The sequence below is a fragment of the Macaca fascicularis genome, chromosome 1 (genome assembly GCF_037993035.2).
Source record: "Macaca fascicularis isolate 582-1 chromosome 1, T2T-MFA8v1.1".
Lineage (NCBI taxonomy): Eukaryota > Metazoa > Chordata > Mammalia > Primates > Cercopithecidae > Macaca > Macaca fascicularis.
Genome location: NC_088375.1, coordinates 23,359,776 through 23,365,614, shown reverse-complemented (window position 1 = coordinate 23,365,614; position 5,839 = coordinate 23,359,776). Strand labels below are relative to the sequence as shown.

At 42.4% G+C, this 5,839-nt stretch overlaps 1 pseudogene; it reads right to left on the bottom strand.

Annotated features, from left to right (window-relative positions):
- Positions 1-4,076: 4,076 nt before the first annotated feature.
- On the bottom strand, positions 4,077-4,896 carry LOC102131037 (small ribosomal subunit protein uS5 pseudogene; annotated as a pseudogene).
- Positions 4,897-5,839: the final 943 nt, after the last annotated feature.

Sequence of the window (5,839 nt, the reverse complement as noted above, 5' to 3'; positions counted from 1 at the left end):
CATGTGCTCACAATTTTTTCATATTCTATTTCAGAAGGAATGGTTTTGGTATTTTTGTGTAAGCACTCTAGTGCTTTTCCTTAATTCTTTGTTTCTTTGGTTTTGAGTTCTACATGCTTTTCCCTTCTAATTTGGCCCCATTTATTTCCTGTCCTCTTTTAACCTGTGTCTGATGCCTTTACTTGCTGTTCATTAGAAACTTGAAGGTGACAGGGGTCTTGATTTATAGAATAAGAAATTAGTTGGGACTCTCTTTTTAAAAGGGGGGCTCAAGTCAGAAACACCTTTTGTGCTATGGTCAGAAATTTTATAAATTTTATATGGCGCCTGGAGTTTAGACATTTTATATAAAGTCTGGGGTTGAGAATTAGGAATTTAAATTTATAATTGATTGTCTAAAGACTCTGGATTCCAATTTATGGAGTATGCCAAAATGGGTTGGTAGAATCAGGTGACTCACTGCACAAGCAAAGGTAACCAACCTTTAAGACTTTAGTCAAGATTGTGAAGAGTGACCAACTTAACAAACTGTATCTCCAAGTAGCTGATTAAACTTTCTGTAATGACATTGAATGATTTATATATAATATTCTAAGCAATGTAAAGAATTAAAGCCAGTGGGATTGGAAATCATGTACATAAAGCACTTTGTGGTTTGTTATTCTGATGGCAAAACATGTTTTTTTCATTTAATCATCACCATACCCTTGTAAATAAGGCAATACTGTGACCTCGTCTTACACATAAAGGAACAGAGGTCAGAAAGCTTAGCTTAATTGCCTCAAAGTCACACGCAGTGACTGAGACAATCCAGGTCATCTGACTTCAGATCTCAGCCTCTTTCCATATATTTAAGTCCTTATCTTGGTGAGCACATGTGACAAAGACAAAAAAATTAACATATGCACATTCAGAATCTTTCCATTCCTCCTGCCTTCTAAAAGAAAGTAGGTTTCTTGGATGGGCAGCTGCTTTTGTTATGTGGTATCTGATAATGAGAAGGGAGAATTGAATGATTGAGTTACATTGGTTAGGGCAGAGAGGTACTGGAGGGAGAGAAGAATATTCCAGAAAGGGAAACAGGAAGGGGATGACAGCAAATGAAGGCTGAGATTTGAGAGCTAGTTTTTGGGTGTTTGGGGGAGTGTGAGACATGAAGTTGGTAGCACGTCTGTTCTCACGAGAGAGTAGGAAGAGGATGGAGAAAGAGGGTCTTGAGAAGTTTTATTTTTATTATGAAAGGAATGCTCCCTTGGTGCCTTTTAAAGAAATTGCAGTAACAATTTCAGTTGCTTTTCAGATCTCTTTGAAGGCTAACTTGTTCTTTCTTTAGATTTAATGCTTCTCTGCAACTGGTCCAGCTTTATGTGTGTTACATGGGCTCATTAACATGTAATATGTTAATCCAAGTTTTCACTTTCTCACATGCACTTAGGCAGGGAAAGAGAGGTCAACAATGTATTGAACACAAACTCAACAACGCCAGAGAGAACTCTGAGGAATAAGCAAAGGAGAAGTTTCTGTCTTCTTGCTCAGCTCTGTTGTTGGAGGCCACACTCAGGCCTGAGTTAAAGTCTCAGGTTTGCATTGTGAGACTCCTCACTTCACAGGTTCTTTTCTTCTTATACTTAGGAAATTCTTCTTGGTGCTAATCTGATCCTTCTGTAATTGAGTAATGACCATGAATATCCTTTTATTCACAGGAAGAGAAACAGCACAGCACAGCTCTAAAGGGAGGGGTTTTTTTTTTTTTATTTGTTTCCTCATATTCTCGTATTTCAAAGCTTGTGGTAATCATGGTCTTGTGACTTGATTCCACTGTATAATAGTCTGGACAGCAGCGGTGGCTGTGGGTCATGAACTGGGTATAGAAATGTGCTGCCTTGGCTGAACCGTTGATCTTGTCCCAGGAGAGAAGCCACTGAGTCTCAGCTGAGTCAAGGCTGGGAACAGGAGAATCTGGGGCCAAAGGTAGATCCTGGCATATGACTTATCTGAACATCTGGGGACTTTATGTTTGATTTTGTTGAGATTTGACACTTTATCTGCAAACTTCAGGCTATTAGTCCAGGGAAAGGAAGCTGATTATTCATTAATTTTATACCAATGTTCAGAATAGACTAACAGATCAAGAGCCTGTAGTTTGAATAGGAGTGGAAGCAAGTACTTTTCTTTCTGTCCCTTGAGCTACTCCCTATGACAACACGAAGTAACTAGGCTTGCAAAATCAAGTACATTATTCATTCCAAAATACTGGCCAGTGCTTGATCAATACCATAACTTGGGGGCATTTTTTCATAGCATTTCCTCTGGTTGCCTGCTTACTTGCAATTTCATTTTCCTTAAGATAACTACTTCGACTACTTCGAAAGGGACTGCTGTCATTCGGATGAACAAACCTTGGTATGTGAGTTTTTAAAAAGTCATCCACATTATTTTATTGTTTCACCTTGCAGGTGTTCATTTTTGTCTTAAATAGACCTCTTTGGGTTGTAAGCAACAGTTAAAAAGTGAAGTTATTTTAATGGAAACTGCTATAACAAAATACCATAGACCAGGTGGCTTATAAACAACAGAAATTTATTTCTCCCTGTTATGGAGGCTGGGAAGTCCAAGATCAAGGTGATGGCAGATTGGTGTCCAGTAAGGGCTTGTTTTATGGTTCACAGATGGCACCTATTTGTTGTGTCTTCACATGGCAGATCAGACCTCTTTTATAAAGGCACTAATCCTATTAATGAGGGCTCCATCCCATGACCTATTCACCTCTCCAAAGGTCCTACCTCCTAATACCATCACCTTAAAGATGAGGATTTCAACATAAACACTCAGACTATAGCCAAGTCAAACTAAAGTAAAAATGGCAATTTAATTCCTCATGTGACTGAGAAGACTATAGATATATTAGTAAGGCTTGATTGTGTCTCGAGGGTCCATCTGTCTTCACCTCTCAGCCTGGCCTCTTCCTGGTTGACTGCAATTTTGTCTATGTTGGCAAGACAGTTGCCAGCACAGACCTAAAGAGATATGAGTAACTGGAGGGGCTTAAATAACTTGGAACTAGTCTGAGAAGTCTTATGACCTTGCTATACTTTGGTTTCCTCATCTGTAAAATGAGATAATAACACTATGTCCATAGAGTATTAAGTGAATATTTAATGAGCTAGTGGAAGATGTATACCTCCACAATTAACATGAGCTTTGGAGTCATACCTGGTTCCATATCGTGCTCAGTTACTTGTGTATGAGGATACTTATAATACTTGATCATAGGTTTTTTGGGCTTTAAGATTCTAGAGTGTCTATAAAACCTCTAATAAGGTATCTGGCACATAGAGCCACTCAGTAAATGGTACCTATTAATTGAGTAGAATTTTGAGAAATGGACATTGATGGCTTGAATGTAAAGGTAAACTCAGGCATGGGGAAGGGCCTGGGCAGTGATCCGTAAAGGGGGAACTTCTGGCTTGGGGCAGCGAGGTAAGCTTGGGTAGCACCCGTGGTTAGAAATGGGGCTCTTACTCTTGGTGTTAGAATTATGATAAACACACACACACCAAGAGACGGTCTGGGGAAGAGCCTGTCAGCCAAACAAGAAGTTAGCACCTTTGGAGGAGAGCTCTGGTTCCATCAGAGAGGCTGTGGTTTTGGAAGGATTCTTTTTGTAGAATTTCAGTACTTAGCTTAGTGTTCATTGCACTGACTTGAATTGCCTCTGAAGTCAGAGGGAGTCTTCTTAATATTCTTGATGGTGGCAAATCTTCCACTTATGAGGTGGATTCTACAATTCAGAGCCAAACTGAATGAATTAGGTAGAGGATAAAGCCAAGTAATTCTGATTCAGATTAAAAAAGACCAAACTAGTGTGATTATTTTGTTTTCCCCTCTGGCTTAAACTGGCTTTTGAAAACAACGGTATGAGTAAGTTATATAACACTTTAAAAATCAGTGTCATAATTTTATATTTTACAGGTGGAATATATATATACACACACGCACATATATATACACACACACACACACACACATATATATTTTACAGGTTTAATTCACTTTCTTTTTCTTGTATAAAAACCCTATGTTGTAGCCGCAGCTGGAGCCTGGGTCCTCTGCACAGAGACTCTGGTGTGGGTCTTGGCGAGGTGGTCAGGGAATTCTTGCTAGGGAGACTTGGTGAATACAGCCACCTTCCAGAGGTCGGGGGTCAGGTAGCTGTAGGTCTTAGAGAAGGCATCAAAGGTGGCCTTGGCAAAGTTGCTCAGGGTGGCAGTGCAGCCCCTGGCTGAGGTGTAGCAGTCATGGATACCAGCCATCATGAGCAGTTTCTTGGGCATAGGCGCCGAGACGATACCAGCGCCCCTGGGTGCGCGGATGAGGCGCACCAGCACAGAGCTGCAGCGGACTGTCGCCTTGCAAGGGACGGTGTAGGGCTTGCCGATCTTGTTCCCCCAGTAGCCTCTGCGCACGGGGACAATGGAGAGCTTGGCCAGGATGATGACCCTGTGGATGGCAGTGGCCACCTCCTTGGAGCACTTAACACCCAGACCGACATGACCATTATAGTCAGCGATAGCAACAAACTCCTTGAACCTGGTGCGCTGGGCCGGAGCGGGTCTGCTTCTGCACCGGCATAATCTTCAAAACCTTGTCCTTGAGAGAGGTCCCCCAGGAAAAAGTCAATGATCTCAGATTCCTTGATGGGCAGGGAGAAGAGAGAGATCTCCTCCAGGGACTTGATCTTCATGTCCTTGACCAGGCGGCCCAACTTGGTGATAGGCATCCACACCTTATCCTCGGCCTTGCCTCTGCGAGCTCCGTGGCCTCGGCCTGGCCTGGTCCAGGGCAGCGACCCCACCCTGAATGCCACTGGCGAAACCTGCAGGGAAGCCACCGTGGTTCCCCATCCCAGGGCCCCCCTGCTGCATCAGTGTCACCTGCCATTTGATGTTTTCTCAGAGAAGAAGCTACATGTGGAATATATTAACTCAACAAATTGTGTGTACTTGCTAGACATTAGGCATGATAGTAAGTGCTAGGGTTACAAAGTATTGCCTTTTGGGGAACCCATGGTTGTTGGGGAGAAACCAGAAGATCAGTCATCACAGTGCGGCAGGATCAGACTTGTGGTTTGTTCAGGTTCCGGGAGCAGTCACTGCAGTGAGAATGGGTGAGTTGGGGCACGCCGTGGTGTCTGGGAAATTTTAAAATAGAAGTGATCCTTGAGCAAGAAGTTGAAGGATGAATATGGATTTATAGAATAAGCAAGGTGTAGAGATGTGTGTGCATGTGTGTGTGTGTATTTCATAAAGAAAGACATGCATGTGTAAAGGCCTGGAGGCTGTTGATGTCAGCAGAATGTTCTGAGGAATGAGTAAGATGAAATAGATGAAACACTTGAGGGCATTTTTTCTCCATTAGTGGAGGCTAGGAGAGGCATTCAATGTCTAGTGTCTAACTAGGGTTAGGATTTGAAGAATCTTTTTAAGATGTCTGGTCTTTTTTTTTTTTTTCTTTTAGAGATGGGGTTTCACTATGTTGCCTAAGCAGTGGCTATTCATAGGCACAGTTATAGCACACTGTAGCCTTGAACTCCTGGACTCAAGCTATCCTCCTGCCTTGGCCTCCCAAGTAGCTAGGGCTACAGGCACATGTGACTGTGCCTGAATAAGATGTCCCTTCTCAAAAGTCAGCAAATAAAAGGTAGCTGAGAGAAAGCCATTGTTCCTACCTGATCACCTGCCCAACCATCCTGTGAGGATTTTACAGATGAGGACCCTGACGTCCAGTGGATTTAAGCAATTTCCCTAAAGCCTCTGCTAGGAAAAAGGAGAACTGGGCT